At 37.6% G+C, this 23,575-nt stretch overlaps 7 non-coding genes across 7 annotated transcripts; all 7 read right to left on the bottom strand.

Annotated features, from left to right (window-relative positions):
- Positions 1 to 17,913: 17,913 nt before the first annotated feature.
- Positions 17,914 to 18,032, bottom strand: LOC142506702 (5S ribosomal RNA). The gene has a single exon (XR_012804984.1). It is a non-coding gene; the product is annotated as a 5S ribosomal RNA (ribosomal RNA).
- Positions 18,033 to 18,716: 684 nt separating this feature from the next.
- On the bottom strand, positions 18,717 to 18,835 carry LOC142512993 (5S ribosomal RNA). Its single transcript, XR_012808963.1, has one exon. It is a non-coding gene; the product is annotated as a 5S ribosomal RNA (ribosomal RNA).
- A 1,065-nt stretch (positions 18,836 to 19,900) lies between these two features.
- On the bottom strand, positions 19,901 to 20,019 carry LOC142512946 (5S ribosomal RNA). Its single transcript, XR_012808919.1, has one exon. It is a non-coding gene; the product is annotated as a 5S ribosomal RNA (ribosomal RNA).
- A 683-nt stretch (positions 20,020 to 20,702) lies between these two features.
- On the bottom strand, positions 20,703 to 20,821 carry LOC142507004 (5S ribosomal RNA). Its single transcript, XR_012805273.1, has one exon. It is a non-coding gene; the product is annotated as a 5S ribosomal RNA (ribosomal RNA).
- A 685-nt stretch (positions 20,822 to 21,506) lies between these two features.
- LOC142513470 (5S ribosomal RNA) lies at positions 21,507 to 21,625 on the bottom strand. The gene has a single exon (XR_012809415.1). It is a non-coding gene; the product is annotated as a 5S ribosomal RNA (ribosomal RNA).
- Positions 21,626 to 22,310: 685 nt separating this feature from the next.
- LOC142507917 (5S ribosomal RNA) lies at positions 22,311 to 22,429 on the bottom strand. The gene has a single exon (XR_012806155.1). It is a non-coding gene; the product is annotated as a 5S ribosomal RNA (ribosomal RNA).
- Positions 22,430 to 23,114: 685 nt separating this feature from the next.
- On the bottom strand, positions 23,115 to 23,233 carry LOC142514843 (5S ribosomal RNA). Its single transcript, XR_012810720.1, has one exon. It is a non-coding gene; the product is annotated as a 5S ribosomal RNA (ribosomal RNA).
- Positions 23,234 to 23,575: the final 342 nt, after the last annotated feature.

The following is a 23,575-nucleotide window of genomic DNA, read 5'->3' on the forward strand; positions in this document are numbered from 1 at the left end:
ACCAAACTACCCTCCCTCGAACTTTCCAAGTGGTTATCATTCATCGAGAGGATAAGTCTGTGGTTATGATTGTGCACCATTAGTCCTTACGATCTTGGACAACACTGAGGCTCTATATGCTAGGGCTGTGCTTTGACTCATTTACCGACTCCAGGAGTGTGAAGGCCTGAAACTCCTTTCTTGAAAATTGGCGGAAAATTAAAAATTTTCTTTTTAAAAGAACTTAAATGGCCTCATTCATAAAATCACTGGTGAATCAAGTTCAATATTTCAAAATATTGCAGCGGAAGAAAATTAAAGTTTTGCCAACAACAATGATTTAAAAATATCCAACGACTGATAAAATTGTTTGCGGAAAAAAATAACAGTTGCTGCTCTGAGGTCCTCGGGTGCCACTACTGCCGACCTAAGCTGGCTCACTGGTCCCCGCCCTCGGCCCTGGCCTCATCAGTACCTACAACAATCAAGTCTAGTGAGCCTAAAGACTCAGCATGCATATATCACAGGTAACGAGTAAAAATCTGAATTAAAAATATGCATGAGTTAACATATCCTGTCCTGAGGCATATTGAAAATAATCTGTACGGAGCAATTATAATACGTGCATAATTGAACTGGAAATCACTGTAAAAATATTTGCTCCTTGGAGCCTGTACTGAAATATCTGGTAAAATTTTCTGTTGAGATTATGTTTTACGCCTGTGGCCACTGCACTAAGCTGAACTGATCGGTAACTGGCTACCAGGGAGGCTGAAACTGAACTGAGCTGGCCGGTCACTGGCGACCGGGTGGTACCATACTGAACTGATCGGTCACTGGCGATCGTATAAAATAACACTCCTACATAGTGAATGAACCACAAGCCATATCGCATAAATCTCAAAAATAATCATTTTCTATTTAATGCACGTAAAATAATTAACTGGCATAATGAAAATGTCCCATAATTTTACCAACTGGATTGGATTGGATCATTCCCAGGCTCGCTGCAACCTAACTGTGCCATGAAAATTGTGCAATAGCTTAAACTTGACCAACTATGCAATTTACGTTCAAAAGATGCGACTATGACGCCTAATGACTTCGCATTTAATCATGACTCCGAGCCAACCTGAACCGACACTGAACCGACGTATAGTCATGATTAAAATATGCTGAAAAATCATAAAATAATGTTCCTAAAATGATAGGGTCGAAATCTAGGTGGAATGGAGGCCAAAACACGAAACGCTCTTTCGAGAGTCAATTTGGCACATTGCACCGTAAATTCTCGTACGACCTCAAAAATGATCCAAATGACAAACGGTCAAAAACATGACCTTCCTAACTCAATGAGGCACTGTCCAGTCCAAGTCCATGGGCTAAAAGCCAACCAAGAACTCGAACGAGCCTCTGAACCGACACAGCAACTTGCTGTAATTTCCAGCAGCTGCGCAACTACAAGACTTGCGTTGGTTTCGAGACTATCGGCCATTAGGGGAGTGAACCACCGATCAGAGACTCTTACCAACATCCCAAGGAATGATTTGAACCATGGCTAAGGGCCCTAGGCCAGCCACAATCCGCATCACACCATAACTCAACCGAAGGGTCCAACCGAGAGCATCTTGAATGCGTGTGTAGTGTTTATGCTATGATCGATGTCTTGCGTCATTCCAGTGGCCATTTGATTGACCATGGCACGATCTAGACATCTAGGAGCATGATATGAACTGTGGCTAAGGGCCATAGGCCAACCAAGATCCATACCAAGCAACAAAAGAACGAACCAAAAGCTGAACAAATGAAGAAGCCGAAGGGGTATAGGGGCTGTTTTGACGTTTTTATTAAAAATCGATGAACCATGGACCAAGCCACCAAAAGGGCAACTTAGTCACGTCTTAGACATGCTAGGGAAGTGATCCAACCATGGCTATAGGCCCTTGGGGCAGCCAAGATCAGATCCTTCCTCCATGACAAGAAACTGAATTTTTCGAACAACATTCTGCACTAATGGGGAGGTTGCTGTCATGTGCTCGTTCCAGCATGTATGGAACTGAAACTCACGATCTATCATGGCCCTAACATGTCCTAGTACATGTCTATATGAAGCCTCGAGCCCCTGGAACGATCCATCCCTGAAATCGAAACAAAACATACCAATCGTGAAGCATGGAAGTCGATAAAAATCTGTGCAGAATTTTCTTTCTTGTTTTGCTGAAAATTTCGGTTTTTGAAATGATAAAATCTGATCATGTACTGAAAAATAATTAATAATATGACTTGATTGAGGTTTGAAAGAGATCTAGACATGTCTGGTTTCGTTTCGAAAGAAAACGAACGAAACGACGACGACGCGGCACGGAGGAGGTGGAGCGCTTCTTGTCTACCTTTCTTGCTCTCGATTTCTCTCCCTTATTTTCCTACTGGATTCCCACGGTTCTCAGCTTAAAATTTCACTCAGATTTCGAAAGAAAAGAGAGGGGGAAAAATGGTTAGGAAGGTGAGGAGAAAGGGTGCAAGATATAAGGAATGAATCAAGACTAAGTCCACTCTCCTTTGAAATTTGAATTGTTGTTTGATATCAAGTCTACTTGGGGATGAGGTGGCCGAATAATAGCTTGTTTTCTAGTCTAGGATATGTCCATTAATTAATTAAATTGTGCTCCCAAAAATCCTAGAATTATCCTACTAATTACATGCAAAGAATTGGTCAAAGTTGATGAGTTGGAAAATGAATCTTCTAGCAACTAAGTGTGGCCGAAAAATGCATAATAAAATAAAGGGGAAATGTTGGTTATCTAGTCAACTAATAATCCTTGAAAGCCTTACTAATCCTTTAAATAATTTTAGTGAGCTAACCCCTTAATTTAATAACTTAAATGAGTTCATTTCTTAATCACCTCAAATAATTAAATTAAATCCTCAAACCTCCCTTTCTAACTTAAATGAACTTGGTTGCTAGCTAAATTAACTTCTGGAAATATTTCTCGAATCTTAAATTCTATCTCAAAACTCCAACTCCGGTCCGGCCTCACTGAAATAACTGAAATGCTAAAAATCAAACTACTGAACTGAAATAATAAAATAATTAACTTCAAATAAATGCATTTAAAATAATCATGCAATGAAGTCAATTAAATTTAAAAATCTAGAATTATGCACGGCTTATACGTCTACTGACTTATGGGTTCTACAAGGAGAGTCATCAGGTGGCGAGGTTGGGTACAGTTGCGACACATATAGGAGCCAGTGCATTGTAGTTGGGGATTCACTGCTCACCTATGGGTGTGGATATTCTATGTGATCTGATGAAATAATAGAGCGTGGAATCTCTGGCCAGAGTATGATTTGTACGTTGAAGAAGGAATTCTCTAATGATACATGCGATGTCACTATTATATGCATCATATATTTATCGAATTATTATGCAAGCATCGATGAATCAATGGTTGCAGATTCAATCGGTATATTTGAGATGAAGGGACCTTACTGTATACTAATCATAATCGGCTAGTTCTTGCAGGCACTATCAGTGATACCTAGGGAATCATGGGGCGATGCTACTAGACGATCTTACCATGGTTCGATGGGTTTAATAAGAAATATGATTTCTGATATTCTCATGATCAATTGTTGATACATAGAATGGGGCAAATTAGGGTAAGCCCGAATAAAGGATTATGTCCTGAATCACAAAGAGTTGTGAATAAATTCAAGAAGTTGAATTTATATTATGATACGATTGTTGGCGAGAGTGCGATGTTGGACGACTGGACGACGAAGAACACAAGCCTTTTCTTCCTTGATAAATTTTGAAATTATTGTGGTGTGTGAGAGGTGTATTTCTGCTGCTACTAAGTTTTAATGTGGTATTTTGAAAGCCTATGTAACTTATTTATAGATTTAATCACATGTTAATGGGCTTGCAAGTTTAAGGATAATTGGGTCTACTTTAAATAATTAAATTGAGCCCAATATTACTTATTTAATTAAAACATAAAAGTTTAAAAAATTATTTTCCCAAAAATAATATTTTTGATCTTTTAAAACTCATTGTTTGCCCAAAACCGGCTTTCCGGGAAAAATCGAGCTCGACTCGTAAAATAATTCGAACTCTAATATTTTTACAAAATTTTTAAATTATTTTTAATCATATTAGAAAGCCTTGAAATTATTTAATGAAAAATAAATATTCTTGTCTCGGTCGTCCCTAGTCTCCTTTCCCCTGCCTATTATCGAATATTCGGATAATACCCTTAAATTTCATGTAATCATGTCATATTATCATTTAATCATGCAATCATACATTTAATCATATAATAAATATCATGCTAGATTTAAGCGGAATAAAATTAATCATTTAACTAATGAAAGCGCGGAAATAAACTGACTGACAAATAGAATATAACTGAAATTAAGAGACTCAAGATTTATGGATGTTCGGAGATTTCAATCACTCCTACGTCACCCTTTCTATCTAAAAGATATGATATTCACTAAAAGACTTTGATCAATACAAGACTTATACAGACCTCCTTCAGTTTTAGACTTAACTATGCCAAACTGAAACTCTTAGTTTCAATACAGTTTATCAGTTCCCAAGTGATCTGAAACTACTTAGCACAACTGATCTCTTTAATATCGAATAATACAACGATATATATTTGTGCTTGTAAGCTCAATGTATAGCCCTTGAATGCTATGAATATATACGCTAAGTGTGAGCTTTTGAAATCTTTGAATATGAATAGAAAGCTTTGTGAGGATTCAACAGAATAACAACTTGGTTCTTTGTATCACTCGTTTTATCTGCTGCTCTTCTTGGCTATTTATAGACTTTTCTTTCAACGGTAACAATAAGTATGTTTGAATCTTTCTATCCGTTGTTTGCCACGTCAATATCGTTCTGACAGTCGTACACTATAGCATTGCTGATATGCGGCGTTCTCACTACATGTTACAGTCTGCTTTTGTACAATTTTCGGTTGATAGTTACATTCCTTAACTGATGAAGTGTCAACCTATCACTTTGACACAGCCGATGGAACTGAGTGATAGCTCACAACTGATTGCAGTAAGACTGATCAGTTCCACTGATCATCCAGTCGACTATACATTTCAATTATCTTAGTTCAGTTGCCTTGTCTGGGCACTAATCTTTAGTTAGGCAACTAATAGTTTGCGTATATTTTGGATCAGTTCTATTCAGACTTCTTGATCAGTTAGTTCAATCTTTATTCGCTCTGTTTGTCAAACTTCCGAAATTAAGTTTCTAACAGAACTGATCCGGAAATTTTGTATGTCAACATCGATCAGTTAATTGATATATTGTGGATTAAACTAAAGGATAGATTTGAATATTTTTTCTAGGGTAATGTGATAACTGATGAAAAAGAAAATCAAACACAAGGATTTTTATGGATGTTCAGAGACTTCAAATGCTCTTACGTCATACCTTCTATTTCAAGAATAGGTATTCAATAAAAGACTTTGATTAATTACAATAAAATGTAATAACGCACTTCAGTTTGTGCTTAAACACTGTCAAAACTAAAACTCGTAGCTTTTCTTACAAATTTATCAGTTGAAAACTGAATGGATCAAATGAGTAGCCTGACTGCTACAAATAACTTAGTGAAATGTGAGCTTGAGATTGCGATTTACAAACTGAATATGTGCTTGAAAATGAATTGCAACTAACTGATAACCGATTGTTCTCGTTGTTATTGTTGTCCGTGATCGTTTATTTGTAATCGTTTATACGTGATCAATAACCTCTTTCACAATTGAACTCCTCAGCTATATATAGTATTCGATTCCAACGGTCACATTGAATGTATTTAATTATTAATATCCATTGAATCGCCTTTTAGTCCATGTAAACATCTTTTCTGACAAAGGTACGATGTATCTTTCTATTATGCTTCGTCTGTTCTGCTTTGGTAATGAGTGTCAGTTTGTCTGGTGAAATTCAAAACTCTAACTATTGACGTGGCCAATTGATCAGGAGTCAAACTGATCGAATGATCTGTTCAGCTCGCTTATATCAGTTCTAATTAATGGCCTTTCAGTTTGAACACTTTTATAATTTCAGTTCCTGCTTTCAGTTGTACTATACCAGTTCACATTCAATTCTTCTCTTCAGTTCTGTTATCAGCCAATTTGTCTATCTTCGAATCATCAATTTTGAGACTTACTAATACTTTTGATAACTTTATTTTATTTACTTCATCCATTTCAATTCAATAAGTCTTCTTCAGTTCTGATATCAGTTACACGCTTTCAGTTCAGTTACTGTTCAGTTCGGGTTTTCAGTTCGGTTACTAATCAGTTTTTCCAACTCTCAAACTTATAATTTCCAACATTTACAACAATAAAACATGTATGAGCAACAATTCTATCATAATTCCAGATAGATTTATATGTGTGTAATTCTATTAATCCAGTTAGCATAATTCACCATTAGCATATTTAACGGTGCAAGTGAGCTTGTGAAATTCAATAGGGTATCCATTGTCACACAATTAACTGCTGCTAATCAAATTGTAGCACAAATTTTCAACTAGAAGCTCATCTTTAATATGACTTTGCCATGTATAATCTTACCCTTGCCCATAGCTTTACTCTTAGAATCATATCCAAAAGTGATTCTAGGTCCTTTGCATTGTATTACTTTTGACAACAACTTGATATTAACTGTCATGTGCCATGAGCAACCGCTGTCCAAGTACCAATCTTTGATTATTTTCTTATTGGTTATCTGTATTCAATGAGGTGTAGTACTTGTAGCCAAATCTGGTTGGTCCTATTTTGGCTTTTTAGGAATCCATACTTCAATTTTCTTTATTGTTCTGTTATCGTGTGCACTCAGAAGTGTGTAAGATTGTGCATAAGCATGTGTATTTTGTGTTGTGTTATATGTTTAACAGTATGTTGTTCAGGACTATTATCATTCATTATGTATTTATTTTGAATAAGCTTACAAATGTAGTAACAGTTAGGTTTTACCTTCATAAGTAATGTTCGGCTAGGCTTGACTTTTGGTGGTAACTGCTTGAGTTAGTATGACCAGCTTGAGTTTTTTTTATAATTTAGACATGTCTAATCGGAATTAGAACTCTTCGGTTCAACATAACCAAGTCCTCTATGCTTTGCCTTATTCTCATAAACAACTGTGAAGCTGGGTTGATTCGTTGTTTTATCATGTTCATATATTGTCTTGGATCAGACAAAGTGTATCATTTTAGACCTCCCTTTTTCCAGACACGATTGAGTACAGGTTTCAGAATAGTTGCAATCATTATTGCTAACTTCTAAGCTAGTTCTGTAACCAGCTTTTCAAATGAAGCAGAAGACTTGTTCCAAGAGTTAATTAATTTCATCAACCATAAGTTTTCGTTGAGTACAAGTTTTCGGAGAGTTGCATTCATTATTGCTAATTTCTAAGCCAGTTCTGTAACCAGTTGGCTTTTGCATTTCATGCAACTTTTCAAGTGAAACAGAAAACTTGTTCCAAGAGTTTATTGATTTCATCAACCATAAGTTTTTGTTGTTCGTTACTTGGAAAAGTCTTTTCAAGTTATCATTCTTAGTTGTCAACTTATTTACTTTAGCTTCGAGATTATTGATCTCTTTTAGCCAGCAACGGCTAGAGTTGCATAACTTGTCTATTTGGTCATTTCTTTCTACATTAACTTCCTTTATTAACTTGGTGCCTTATATAATCATCTACCATGTCATGCAATGCATTAACAAGATCATCACGAGTAAATTATTCTGAGCTAAAATCAAATACCATATCAGAGACTCCAGCTCTATATTTTCTGAAAACGGATCATTATTTTCCATTAAGCATTGAACTTCATATTCATCACTTTTACTTGACGATGTTGCTGAGCTTGAGGATTCTGAATCCGTGTAACGTCCCAAAAATTTGAAGGTCCACATGAACATCATGCATGAAAGTTATCAAATTTGTTATGTATTTTATTAAATTATTTTAATGCATTAATTGCATGATTATTGCATGGATATGTGTTTTATTTCATGGTTTATTAAAGTTTCATGCATAAGGGCTTTTAGTAGTTTTCACGCTCGAAGAGGAACGTAGACCGGGGATAATTAAGGAAAAATATTTTTATTAAATAATTATTTTTAATTATTTAATATATGATTTTTATAAGGGTGATTTTTAAAATGGCCTTGTTAGGGTATTTTTATTCGTTGGGTCAAAATTTAAACCAGTATGCAAAATTTAGCAAGTCGATGGACTTTTTGAGGGTTCAGACATTATTTTCAAAAACATACCTAAACGAAATATTTTTCGAGAGTGTTATTGGGATTGAAGATTTTATTTTATTGCTTAATGGGCCAAAAACCCTTTTTAACACCCTTAATTACTATAAAGGGCCCATTAGTGTATTATATCTTGGCCTAAAACAAAAATTAAACCCTAACCTTACCCTCCTCACTCATGGCTGCCCATCCACCATGGCAGCAGCTGCCATTCAAAATATCTCCAACTGCAGCCCTCGAATTCTTCAAGTTTTTTCAAAGAGGTCCTTCCCCCACCTCTCCGGTGCTCGTTCTACAAAATTACCTCCAAGTTTTCGAGTGTTTATGCACAAAGGCACGCCCGTTACCTTCGTTTTCTCATCTTTCACACCCTAGTACATTTTTTGATTGCATTCGCGTGTTATGTCATAAAGCTAATGGTTTGCATCGTTCCATCATGATTTTTCATAAACATGTTGCATTCTTTTGTCATGGAACTCACGTTTGTTGGTTCGGTTGAAGGGGCTGCCAGCGTGGTTGGTAGGGGACGATTATGAGAGGTTTTAGTGAAGTCCTAAGTGATGGTACAGCAGCTAGATCGAGTTTGTGTAGAGGTCCGAGCGTGTTCTTGCGGTTGGACGCATTTGGTGGCTCGATCGGGTGAGAAGACGAGGGCAGCGCGCATGGGCTCATTTCGGGAAACGGTTCAGACCCTGATGGGCCATTTTATGGTTTAGAATGGTCCGTGAGTTGCTGGACGCAAGGCGTGTGTGGGATCGTGTGTTAAGTAGCAAGCTAGATTGCGGTTTGGAGGTGTTCGAGCAATCCATCGTGTAGAGACTGTAGGCATGAGTTTGGTTAGTCCAGGAGGGGATTCTTGGTTCGATCTTGGTCTTAGGATATTCGGCTAGGGGCTGGTCCAACCGAGTTTGGTGTAGAGTCGATAAATCAGGAGCTAGGTGCACTAGGATTTGACGGTTATTGCGTTCGAAAAATTCCAGCAACTTTCAGGCGTTGTTCGTAGGTCCTAAGGGGTCTGGAACAAGTGGTTTAGGGGCTGGTCTTGTAGGTTCGAGTCATGGTTTAAGTTGGGAGAAGTTTGGTTGGGGTTGATTCGGGATAAAACAGGACCATGTCCAAGTTTTAAACGAATCGTTTTAGTTATGAAACAAGCTCGAGTTTACATCTAAGAAATGATTGTAAATATGTTTTGAGGTGTTTAAGGATCATTTTGCACCCAGGTCGAGTTAGCAGTCCTGGCAGCGCCCTGATCACAAAACTACATGTTTTTAATGTATATGTCATCATGAACATGACATTTTATGGAAATATGAAAAATACGTTGCATGCTTTATTTTAAAGAAATTTATGTATATGCATGAATTTTACAAATGATGAATATGATAACATGTTTTGAAAATGGGAGTTGGTTTTGACTAATACGAATACGAATACGATGACATGTAAGGCCAAAGCTCAGTGGATGGGTAATACTGTGCTGATGTCCTTTCTGCCGAGGAACCACGGTTATACGTAGATAGATCCATTGAATAGAGCTGATATGATAGAGCTGATACGAAAGTCACAACTAATGAATAGAATTCAATTAAAGAAAATGAACATGTATATGATGATATGTTGAGACATGTTTTGACAAGTTATGCCTTGTTATGATACGTTTACGTTTAAGCTTTTAAGATCATAAATGGTATTTTAATTATTGTACTTTTCACTGCTGCATGATATGTATATGTACTTGTTATAACGGTTTAGGTGTGCTGAGTCTTTAGACTCACTAGGTATGATTGATGCAGGTGACCATACGGTTGAGGAGACTTGAGGCATTTAAGACTTAGTAGGCTGAGCTAGGGGTGCACGTGAAAACCTGAGGACCTTGCATTTTTTCCGCATAATATGTTTGTGAGACATGAGTTTAAGCAATATGGTTAAATGTTTTTGAATCTTGTTATACGTTGTTGATTTATCTACCTTTTGTTATCTGTTCGAGCCTCTCTTTTAAATCAGTTGACAAGGATATTGATTTCATTTTATGATCTAATTAACTGCAGTTATTTTTATTTAGAGGTTGGATGACCTTTTAAAATGTATGTTTAACTTATTTAAATGTTGATGTGTGTATTTTCGGTCGTATCTTTAAAAAAATATTTCAGTAGAATTTAGAATGAGTGGACGTTTCAATCCGAGTCAGCCAATTTGCTTTTATTCTCTTCAGCTACAAGCACCTTCTGATTTTTCTTTTTGAACGAAATTTTTTTATTTTTTTATCATACTTAAGCTTTCTTTTGTCATAGGATTTATTCTCATATTTCTTAGGCATATCACACTGAGCAATAAAATGGTCTTTCTTGCCACAGTTAATGCAAGTCTGATTGTTATTAGCTTGATCTTTTTTTATGATATGGATTAAATTTGGATTGATTTGTAGCCATAAACTTGCAGAATTTTCTAATAAATAAGAACATTGCTTCATCATTTATCTGGTGGACACATTTTCTATTGGATTTATCCTCACTTGATTGATTTGGAGGTTGTAGCAGCCAGAGCTTTGGTTGGTTTAGATATTTATGGTTCCTCTTCTATTATGCTCTGTAACTCGAACTCATAGGCTTTTAAATTAGCAAATAAATCATGCACTGCTTTTAAATTAGCAAATAAATCATGCATCTTGAGTTTTTGCATATCCTTAACCTCTCTCATTTGTAATGTCTTCACTTCCCATTCATTTGTAATGTCTTCATGACCTTTAGAGCTAGTTCTCGGCTGGAATATTCTTTGCCCTGAGCAGTTAGTTCAATAACAAGGCTATTGAACCGTTCATCAAATTCATTCAAAGCCTCATTAGCATCATTTTTGCATTTTTAAAATTTTGAACTGCAACGGTGAGCATGTTCTTCTTGGTCTGGTCATTTCCTTCACATACTGGGTTAGTTTTCCCCATATTTTTTACTGTTGAGCATGTTTTGATTTTTTCGAACATGTTCTTGTCCAAGTTCTTGTAGAGTATGTCTTTGGCAACATTTTCAAGATTGACGAACTTCTTATCTTCAGCTTTCCATTTGGACATGTGTTTTTCCATTATTTGTGGTTAACCTTCAGTCATAACAATGACTGGATTTGCTTTGAGAATCTTTATTGGGACATCTGTACTGACATACCACGTGTAATCATCCTAGGCAACGAGATGTGCTTGCATGGAGATCTTCCAATCATCATATTATTCTTCAGAGAACATTGGGATCTTAATGAAATGTGCCATTTGAATATATAGATATCAGAGTTTAAGAATAGTCCACTCTGATACAACTTGTTAGGATCGAAAAGAGTATAAAAGGGTAAATATGCTCTATTAAAAAATTTTCCAATTCGGGCCGGATAGAATAGTGTTAACTATTCAGGCATGTTCATGCATGACTAGATTTTCTGGACTAATGAATTAATATATTGGAGTGTGGAAACGTTCATATTGGACTAGTGATATATGTTTATATATTCAATTTAATTTCCGCGGCAAGATATCAATACTCCTACGTCACACATTCGTCCACACATGAAGAAATCCACTGGAAGACTTATTACAATTGCACCCCCTCGTAGAAATCTTCTCGAATAGGACTGACCATTTCCTATTGAAACTCCTCGATAGCTTAGAAGACTTTAATTTATACAACGACTTGTATGATCCACTCCGACTTAGGACTTACCCACTGGCTAATCAGAACTCCCAACACTACCCGAAGACTTTGACTGTATGACTCGTGCAACAACTTCTAATACAAAACCTGTCCTTTGAAACCTCGGTTCAGACACCTCTAGATACCACTTGATATCTTCTTTGAATTTGTTGAGTTTTTAGCTCAAAAAATGATCTTCAAACTTCTATCTTTGTGACGGCTAGAGTTGAAGTAGCACAGAATATTTCTTGATAATCTGCTCTTGCAATAGGCGTATGCTTTGAATGAGCGGCTTGATATTGGAAGTATAAGCGTGCTAAAAAAAATCTTGTGTATACGAGATTTTCTGTGTATATATCTGTGTGCCTTTCTCCTCTTCTGCAAGAAGCGATGACGTGAGCTTCCAACATTCATATTTTTCTTGAATTTTGCACGCATACTTTGTATTTTGTCTTCAAAGATATGCTCCATTGATTTCAGGAAAATGCTGCTCTTAACTTTAGATGTGTCTGATGATGTGCACTAATAATTTAGTGTATGTAATTATTTGTATGCGGCTCATCTTTGACTTCTTTGATTTGTACCCTTGAATTTCGAAAAGGCTACTAGTCAGTTTTTTTAGATATCTAATAAATTAACTCTTAATATACGACTGATCTTTGACCTTTTTTATGTGTACCGGCTAATCATTTAATGATTTGATTTGCTATACATCCGTATGAAATAATTTCTGCTGCATGACTTGGATAATTTTGAGGCTTTTTTCGTGCTTCTGCTTTCTAAAGAACTTGTACTTCTTTAGACCTCTAATGTCATCTTACTTGAGTTCTGGAAAAACCTGTTTATTTTCAATCTTTGTACACTTCGATCGAGCTTCTTTAGCGGTGGGGCTTTGGCAGTGGTATTTCAACAGTCAGATTATGCCAAACGTGTTTAGCGGCTTGACTTCGTTGTTTCCATTAATCAGCGGCTATCTTTGAGCTTTTCCTTTGTGCGGTTCAGCTTATTGTCTGGAAACCTATTAATATATATAAACAAACAAACGACGAACTAGTCGAAGTTGTTCGTATGTTGTTATCATCGAGTGTTTAATTTCAAACTTATCAAATACCAACGTTCATGCACTTCATAACAAATGGCGACCTTCATATATTTTGAGTTAATTTGTGATCATTTATCTGATCAGATGACTCACTTTAGAATAAAACAAAAAAAAAATCGTCACATAGTAATTTTCAAAGTATATATATTTATCTCTTTTTATAATTTTGATCATCTATTTTGTCGAAATTGAGCTAGTTTTAGTAATATATTTTTAAAATTTGAAAATTTTAATATTTTTTCATTGAATTTGTTGGTTTGAATCTGTGCCTATAAGCACCACGTTAACATTACATCGACATTATGTCGAACTTTTTTTATTACATTATGAAAAGGGTAAATTTTATAATGAAACTACTTTCTTTTTCAAAAATTTAGTCTTAAAAGCAAATTTTAAGTTTTTTTTAACTTATATAAAAAAATATTTTTAAAGTACTGGTTAAAACAAAGCCTAATAAATTAAAATATACACATAATTTTTTTCAAAAAATAAAGTTCAACTTCTATGTAATCATGTTCAACTTTTCTCCTTAATCACCAAATTTCTTTTCACTAGCTAGCTCAATAAATTGAAAATTGTACTCAATTTAGCTAATTAGTTGGAGACCCTTCAAAAGTGATGCATGTGATTCATGTATATGCAAGTAAAAAATAGTATTCCACAAAATTAGAGTGTAGATTATAATTTTAGGAGAAAGTATACAAGTAAAAGGCCTATAATAAATTTTCGAACCGAGTTCCAATTCTGAAGCACGGATACTATCAACCACATGACATCCATCCGAACTTTCTTTTCGTATGATTTTAATTTTATTCATGTAGCAACATATGGTGGTTCTTATAGCAGTACTATCCACAATGATTATATTTTAGTTGTATTCCTAAATTAATCAAACACATATAATTCATGATTTATTTTAACTTTTTTGAGACATTAACTTTGTTGTAAATATGGACATTGCTAATTATTTTCATACACAGAGATCTGTGAGACTGTCTTCAAATAGACTCACTCAAAAGTAAGTTGGTGTAATAATTTTTTGGTATTGGTAACGCCTTATATTTTGAAAATAATAAACGAAAAAAATTTACTTCGCTTTCATATTTTAAAATTTTAATGATTCAAATATATATTATATTTTTTTAAATTATTTATGCCTCAACTTTTTTAAAAATAATATAAAACATTATTTATACTTGGCCCGACAACATAGATTACAAACACTAAATTATAATGTCATAGGTAGATAGAACAAATTTTGTCAACATTTAGGCAAAAACGGTTTATTCAAAAACTGTCGCTAATTAGGAACGGTTTAATTTATACTGTCTCTAAAATTAGTGACGGGTTATGTTATACCATCGTTAATTAGCGTCGATTTTTAACTACACCATCGATAATTAGCAACGGTTTTTGGTAAAATTGTCGCTATTCGCGACGGTTATTGTAAATAACCGTCGCCAATAGCGACAGTTTAATCACAAACCATCGCTATTAGCGACGGTTAATAAACAGACGACGGTTTTTGTTAAAATCGTCGCTATTTTAAACTTATTAAAACCGTCGCAATTTTAAAATAACCGTCGCTAAGTCGACGGTTTTTGTTAGCCGTCGTTAATTTAAAAATTACGACGGTTTCAGTTTTCCGAAAAAACACGCTAATCCACAACGGTTCACGAAAATCGTTGTCGTTTGTCCAAAAAAACACGCTTATCCACAACGGTTTTATAAAATCGTTGTCTTTTGTCCAAAAAAACACGCTAATATAAAACCGTTGTCATTGACCCCAAAAACACGCTAAAAGACAATGTTTTTGGGGTCAACAGTTTTTAAAAAACAGTTGTCACTTGCTGCTTTTTAACAACGGTTTTCACTAAAACCGTTATTAAAAAGTAAAAGACAACGGTTTTTCAAAAAAATCGTTGTCTTTTGAGCGTGGTTGAATGCATATTTTGTTGTAGTGAGCATCGGGTAGAAAGTGCAATTACGAGATAAAATATACGATCCTTATATGAAAAATATCAAATTTTTTTTAATATTTAGAAAAATAGAATTCTAAAATACAATCGATTAATCTGGTTAGTTGATATCAAAACTTCGAGGGTGGATGGGATGCAGAGAAATAGACGAGAGGGAGAGGGTTGATGATAAACTTTTTAAATATAATTGTTAAAGTAGTTAGAACTCAAAATCTCGTCTTAAATCTGATATTTTGATGTTAGATAAGTTAAGTACAAGCCATCTTAATAAAAGAAAATAGTTAACTGGTAGAAGTTTCAAATAATAAGTTGAATTACATAAACACAATTAAATAAATGCAGAGAAGGTTTTCTGTGAGAAATATATATGAGACGAGTCCATCCATCCATCCATCCAGTGAAAAATAATAGGAATTGATATAGAAAATAATGTTTTTCATGAATTCAATTTGGTGTAACATACGCCTCTTAAATTTGACTTATAAGATAATATCATGTGCTTTTTGTTTTTTATGTTTGTGATATATGCGTATATGGAAGATAGGGATGACAATTTTTTTTATTATAATCATGATAATAAAAATCATATGATAACATAAAATTTATAAGCTACACACACATATATATATATATTAATTGTTTTGTGAAACATTCTATTTGATGCCCCCAAAATTAACACATCTGAATAGATCCAAGGCCATTTCAAAATTAGCAATAGGTCTTTAAGGCCCATACCATATTGTTGATCAAGGGCCCGGATACCGAGCTCAACCATACAGTTAGAAGTCCGAACCCATATGTCCGAGCCTATGAATCTCCGATAGGGCGATCTCCTCAACCCTGCTTACTAGAAGTTCGAGCCCACCAAGTTGCTAGGAAATCCGAGCCCTGTCGTAGTAATTGAATGAGAAAATATTCTCGTTAATAGATAAGATGTCCCGATAAATACGAGATTCAAATAAATATCATATCGATCTCATCGAGATAAGGCAAGAGTTCTAGCCGTCATGGCTAAGGAGTCTTACGGTCTGGGATTTCCTATCTTGGGTAATTCTATCCCAACAAGAGTCCTACTCCGACAAGGTAAGTAGCATCTCATGCCTCTGTAAATATCAGGTATTGGTCATGGTTTTAACATTCTCATATTCTTTTCCTCACTTTGAATTACTATATATCTCTCTTAAGTTTGTTCTTTGGACTGATTTAAGAATCGGAGTGGTCATGCCATAAAACTCTCTGACGTCCGTAACCCTATTTCTGTCTATGCAGAACTCAGAGCCCTGACCCGATCAGCTCAGCTGCTAATATTTGAATATTCGCTCTCCAGACCGAAACTGAATAAAATTTTGGTATCATCAGTTGGCGAAGTTTGTGTGAATTTGAAGAAAAAAAAATAAAATGGTGAATGCTGAAGATATTGCCAATGAGGGAGAAGGAAATCGAAGCAATAATTTATATTTAATTTATATATATGCACGCATGACGTATCAGTTGTCAAGATATTTTATGCCCCCAAAATTGACTCATCTGGGCGGATCCAAGCTCATATCTATATTAGCACTAGATCTTTAAGGCCTAGACCCTATTGTTGATCAAGGGCCTGGATACTGAGCCCAACCATACAGTTAAAAGCTGTAACCCATATGTCAGAGCCCATGAATCTCCAATAGGGCCGATCTCCTCAACCTTGCTTACTTGAAGTCCGAGCTAACCAAAGGGCCACGAAATCCAAGCCCTGACACAATGAGAGAATGGGAATATTTTCTCGCTAATAGATAAGAGGTCCCGATAAATATGAGATTCGATCAAATCTCATCAAGATAAGACAAGAGTAATTGCTTCCATCAAGATTCCCAGCCGTCGTGGTTAAGGAGCCCTCTTGTCTAGGGTTTCCTATTTCAGTAGGATTCTACCCCAGCAAGAGTCCTACTCTAGCAAGGTAACTAGCATCTTCTGTGTCTTTAAATAGAAGGTATTGGTCATGGTTTTAACTCTCACATTCCCTTGCTAACTTAGCATTACTATATCTCTATTTTAAGTTTGCTCTCTAGACTAACTTAAGCATCAAGTTGTCACGCCGGAAACTCTCTGGTGCCCCCTGAACCTATTTCTGCATGTGCAGAACTCAGAGGCCCCGACCCAATCTACTCACCATCGAAGATTTGAAGATGATATCCCCATCCCTAAACATGCCGCAATCAATATAATAATAATAATATTATTATTATTATTATTAATGATGATGATGTATATGAGAACAAAATAACCTAAATCTCTAACCTAACCCCTCAATTCCCATTCACGGATGCACGCCTCCACGCCCATGGTCCAACACTCCAACCATTCAAGACATATCCTTATGATTTCCGACGATTTCTCAATTTCAAAGAATATTTGATCTCAAGACAACGTAAACCAGGATCGATTGTTGTCATTTGTATATTGATTTGAGTTATTATTGTTTAAACCATGGGTTTGAAATAAGATTGAGATTTCTCAATATTTCATGTTTAAACCACGGGTAGCATTTACTATGCCACCTACACAAACCTCATTCACAGTATACGATAAAATGGAACCGGAATCGAATTTCGAACTTCCTAAGAGGATTTCTCGAGGAAACGAAAGCTTAAGAGAAGAGGTAAATCGCAAATTAGAGGGTCTTAGAGAAGGATTTAGGCTAAAATCTCGTCAGCTCATTGCGTAGTAATGTGTCTCGTCCGTTTGCCCGTTTACAATCAAATTAGCCTACAATTTTGTCCAAATCCGGCAGTGCCCGAGCTACTTTCATTTCACATGTCTTATCTGGTCTCGATCGAGATTCAGATGATTTGAGCCGAAAATCGTCTGTCAACAAGTAATCAAAAATAGAAAAACAAGAAAAAGGGTGCAACACGAGGACTTCCCAGGAGGTCACCGATCCTAGTACTGCTCTCGTCCAAGCACGCTTAACTTCGGAGTTCTGATGGGATCCATGGCATTAGTGCTGGTATGATCGCACCCGACATTGAGTGGGATGTTTATTCTTATATCCCTCGAGTACGTGTGGAGCAAGCGGCGATGGACAACACGCGGCACTGCTCTCGCCCAATCATAACCATGAAGTTAAGCGTTCTTGCGCGATGGCAGAGCTAGGATGGGTGAGCTCCCTGGGAAGACCTCGTGTCGCGACCGTTTACGTAAATTATGGATAAAACAGTCGAAATAACTGTTTTTAATGAGTTAAACGTCTCTGGAGTAATCTGCGTCATACCCTTCCGCACAGAACCGGCTCACGACAACAAAAATCGATAAATGTTCCCAGAAATTAGAAAAAAAAATAAGAAGAAGAAAATAACGAATGTAAAGCTATTATTATGCCTGAGATACGATAAAATGGAACCGGAATCGAATTTCGAACTTCCTAAGCGGATTTCTCGAGGAAACGAAAGCTTAACAGAAGCGGTAAATCGCAAAATAAAGGGTCTTAGAGAAGGAATTCGGCTAAAATCTCGTCAGCTCATTGCGTAGTAATGAGTCTCGTCCGTTTGCCCGTTTACAATCAAATTAGCCTACAATTTTGTCCAAATCCGGCAGTGCCCGAGCTACTTTCATTTCACATGTCTTATCTGGTCCCGATCGAGATTTAGATGATTTGAGCCGAAAATCGTCTGTCAACAAGTAATCAAAAATAGAAAAACACGAAAAGGGGTGCAACACGAGGACTTCCCTGGGGGTCACCCATCCTAGTACTGCTCACGCCCAAGCACGCTTAACTTCGGAATTCTGATGGGATCCGGTGCATTAGTGCTGGTATGATCGCACCCACATTGAGTGGGATGTTTATTCTTATATCCCTCGAGTACGTGTGGAGCGGGCGGCGATGGACGACACGCGGCACTGCTCTCGCCCAATCATAACCATGAAGTTAAGCGTTATGGCGCGATGGTAGAGCTAGGATGGGTGACCTCCCTGGGAAGACCTCGTGTCACGATCGTTTAAGTAAATTATGGATAAAACAGTCGAAATAATTGTTTTTAATGAGTTAACCGCCTCCGGAGTAATCTGCGTCATACCCTTCCGCACAGAACCGGCTCACGACAACAAAAGTCGATAAACATTCCCAGAAAATAGAAAAAAAAATAAGAAGAAGGAAATAACGAATGTAAAGCTATTATTATGTCTGGGATACGATAAAATGGAACCGGAATCGAATTTCGAACTTCCTAAGCGGATTTCTCGAGGAAACGAAAGCTTAACAGAAGCGGTAAATAGCAAATTAGAGGGTCTTAGAGAAGGAATTCGGCTAAAATCTCGTCAGCTCATTGCGTAGTATTGAATCTCGTCCGTTGCCCGTTTACAATCAAATTAGGCCACAATTTTGTCCAAATCCGGCAGTGCCCGAGCTACTTTCATTTCACATGTCTTATCTGGTCCCGATCGAGATTCAGATGATTTGAGCTGAAAATCGTCTTTCAACAAGTAATCAAAATAGAAAAACACGAAAAGGGGTGAAACACGAGGACAACCTAGGGGTAAATAACGATGTAAAGCTATTATTATGCCTGAGATACGATAAAATGGAACTGGAATCGAATTTCGAACTTCCTAAGCGGATTTCTCGAGGAAGCGAAAGCTTAACAGAAGCGGTAAATCGCAAATTAGAGGGTCTTAGAGAAGGAATTCGTCTAAAATCTCGTCAGCTCATTGCGTAGTAATGAGTCTCGTCCGTTTGCCCGTTTACAATCAAATTAGCCTACAATTTTGTCCAAATCCGGCAGTGCCCGAGCTACTTTTATTTCACATGTCTTATCTGGTACCGATCGAGATTCAGATGATTTGAGCCGAAAATCGTCTGTCAACAAGTAATCAAAAATAGAAAAACACGAAAAAGGGTGCAACACGAGGACTTCCCAGGGGGTCACCCACCCTAGTACTGCTCTCGCCCAAGCACGCTAAACTTCGGAGTTCTGATGGGATCCGGTGCATTAGTGCTGGTATGATCGCACCCGACATTGAGTGGGATGTTTATTCTTATATCCCTCGAGTACGTGTGGAGCGGGCGGCGATGGACAACACGCGGCACTGCTCTCGCCCAATCATAACCATGAAGTTAAGCGTTCTGGCGCGATGGCAGAGCTAGGATGGGTGACCTCCCTAGGAAGACCTCGTGTCGCGATCGTTTACGTGAATTATGGATAAAACAGTTGAATTAATTGTTTTTAATGTGTTAACCTTCTCCGGAGTAATCTGCGTCATACCCTTCCGCACAGAACCGGCTCACGACCACAAAAATCGATAAACGTTCCCAGAAAATAGAAAAAAAAATAAGAAGAAGGAAATAACGAATGTAAAGCTATTATTATGCCTGGGATACGATAAAATGGAACCGGAATCGAATTTCGAACTTCCTAAGCGGATTTCTCGAGGAAACGAAAGCTTAATAGAAACGGTAAATCGCAAATCAGAGGGTCTTAGAGAAGAAATTCGGCTAAAATCTCGTCAGCTCATGGCGTAGTAATGAATCTCGTCCGTTGCCCGTTTACAATCAAATTAGCCCACAATTTTGTCCAAATTCGGCAGTGCCCGAGCTACTTTCATTTCACATGTCTTATCTGGTCTCGATCGAGATTCAGATGATTTGAGCCGAAAATCGTCTGTCAACAAATAATCAAAAATAGAAAAACAAGAAAAGGGGTGCAACACGAGGACTTCCCAGAAGGTCACCGATCCTAGTACTGCTCTCGTCCAAGCACGCTTAACTTCGGAGTTCTGATGGGATCCATGGCATTAGTGCTGGTATGATCGCACCCGACATTGAGTGGGATGTTTATTCTTATATCCCTCGAGTACGTGTGGAGCAAGCGGCGATGGACAACACGCGACACTGCTCTCGCCCAATCATAACCATGAAGTTAAGCGTTCTGGCGCGATGGCAGAGCTAGGATGGGTGACCTCCCTGGGAAGACCTCGTGTCGCGACCGGTTACGTAAATTATGGTTAAAACAGTCGAAATAATTGTTTTTAATGAGTTAACCGTCTCCGGAGTAATCTGCGTCATACCCATCCACACAGAACCGGCTCACGACAACAAAAATCGATAAATGTTCCCAGAAAATAGAAAAAAAAAATAAGAAGAAGGAAATAACGAATGTAAAGCTATTATTATGCTTGGTATACGATAAAATGGAACCGGAATCGAATTTCGAACTTCCTAAGAGGATTTCTCGAGGAAACGAAAGCTTAAGAGAAGAGGTAAATCGCAAATTAGAGGGTCTTAGAGAAGGATTTAGGCTAAAATCTCGTCAGCTCATTGCGCAGTAATGTGTCTCGTCCGTTTGCCCGTTTACAATCAAATTAGCCTACAATTTTGTCCAAATCCGGCAGTGCCCGAGCTACTTTCATTTCACATGTCTTATCTGGTCTCGATCGAGATTCAGATGATTTGAGCCGAAAATCGTCTGTCAACAAATAATCAAAAATAGAAAAACAAGAAAAGGGGTGCAACACGAGGACTTCCCAGGAGGTCACCCATCCTAGTACTGCTCTCGCCCAAGCACGCTTAACTTCGGAGTTCTGATGGGATCCGGTGCATTAGTGCTGGTATGATCGCACCCGACATTGTGTGGGATGTTTATTCTTATATCCCTCGAGTACGTGTGGAGCGGGCGGCGATGGACAACACGCGGCACTGCTCTCGCCCAATCATAACCATGAAGTTAAGCGTTCTGGCGCGATGGCAGAGCTAGGATGGGTGACCTCCCTGGGAAGACCTCGTGTCGCGACCGGTTACGTAAATTATGGTTAAAACAGTCGAAATAATTGTTTTTAATTAGTTAACCGTCTCCGGAGTAATCTGCGTCATACCCTTCCGCACAGAACCGGCTCACGACAACAAAAATCGATAAATGTTCCCAGAAAATAGAAAAAAAAATAAGAAGAAGGAAATAACGAATGTAAAGCTATTATTATGCCTGGGATACGATAAAATGGAACCGGAATCGAATTTCGAACTTCCTAAGCGGATTTCTCGAGGAAACAAAAGCTTAAGAGAAGAGGTAAATCTCAAATTAGAGGGTCTTAGAGAAGGATTTCGGCTAAAATCTCGTCAGCTCATTGCGTAGTAATGTGTCTCGTCCGTTTGCCCATTTACAATCAAATTAGCCTACAATTTTGTCCAAATCCGGCAGTGCCCGAGCTACTTTCATTTCACATGTCTTATCTGGTCTCGATCGAGATTCAGATGATTTGAGCCGAAAATCGTCTGTCAACAAAGTAATCAAAAATAGAAAAACACGAAAAGGGGTGCAACACGAGGACTTCCCAGAGGTCACCGATCCTAGTACTGCTCTTCGCCCAAGCACGCTTAACTTCGGAGTTCTGATGGGATCCGGTGCATTAGTGCTGGTATGATCGCACTCGACATTGAGTGGGATGTTTATTCTTATATCCCTCGAGTACGTGTGGAGCGGGCGGCGATGGACAACACGTGGCACTGCTCTCGCCCAATCATAACCATGAAGTTAAGCGTTCTGGCGCGATGGCAGAGCTAGGATGGGTGACCTCCCTGGGAAGACCTCGTGTCGCGACCGTTTACGTAAATTATGGATAAAACAGTCGAAATAATTGTTTTTAATGAGTTAATTCGTCTCCGGAGTAATCTGCGTCATACCCTTCCGCACAGAACCGGCTCACGACAACAAAAATCGATAAATGTTCCCAGAAAATAGAAAAAAAAATAAGAAGAAGGAAATAACGAATGTAAAGCTATTATTATGCCTGGGATACGATAAAATGGAACCGGAATCGAATTTCGAACTTCCTAAGCGGATTTCTCGAGGAAACGAAAGCTTAAGAGAAGAGGTAAATCGCAAATTAGAGGGTCTTAGAGAAGGATTTCGGCTAAAATCTCGTCAGCTCATTGCGTAGTAATGTGTCTCGTCCGTTTGCCCGTTTACAATCAAATTAGCCTACAATTTTGTCCAAATCCGGCAGTGCCCGAGCTACTTTCATTTCACATGTCTTATCTGGTCCCGATCGAGATTCAGATGATTTGAGCCGAAAATCGTCTGTCAACAAGTAATCAAAAATAGAAAAACACGAAAAGGGGTGCAACACGAGGACTTCCCAGGAGGTCACCCATCCTAGTACTGCTCTCGCCCAAGCACGCTTAACTTCTAAGTTCTGATGGGATCCGGTGCATTAGTGCTGGTATGATCGCACCGACATTGAGTGGGATGTTTATTCTTATATCCCTCGAGTACGTGTGGAGCGGGCGGCGATGGACAACACGCGGCACTGCTCTCGCCCAATCATAACCACTGAAGTTAAGCGTTCTGGCGCGATGGCAGAGCTAGGATGGGTGACCTCCCTGGGAAGACCTAGTGTCGCGACCGTTTACGTAAATTATGGATAAAACAGTCGAAATAATTGTTTTTAATGAGTTAACCGTCTCCGGAGTAATCTGCGTCATACCCTTCCGCACAGAACCGGCTCACGACAACAAAAATCGATAAATGTTCCCAGAAAATAGAAAAAAAAATAAGAAGAAGGAAATAACGAATGTA

The sequence above is a fragment of the Primulina tabacum genome, chromosome 10, assembly GCF_025594145.1.
Source record: "Primulina tabacum isolate GXHZ01 chromosome 10, ASM2559414v2, whole genome shotgun sequence".
NCBI classification, from domain to species: domain Eukaryota; kingdom Viridiplantae; phylum Streptophyta; class Magnoliopsida; order Lamiales; family Gesneriaceae; genus Primulina; species Primulina tabacum.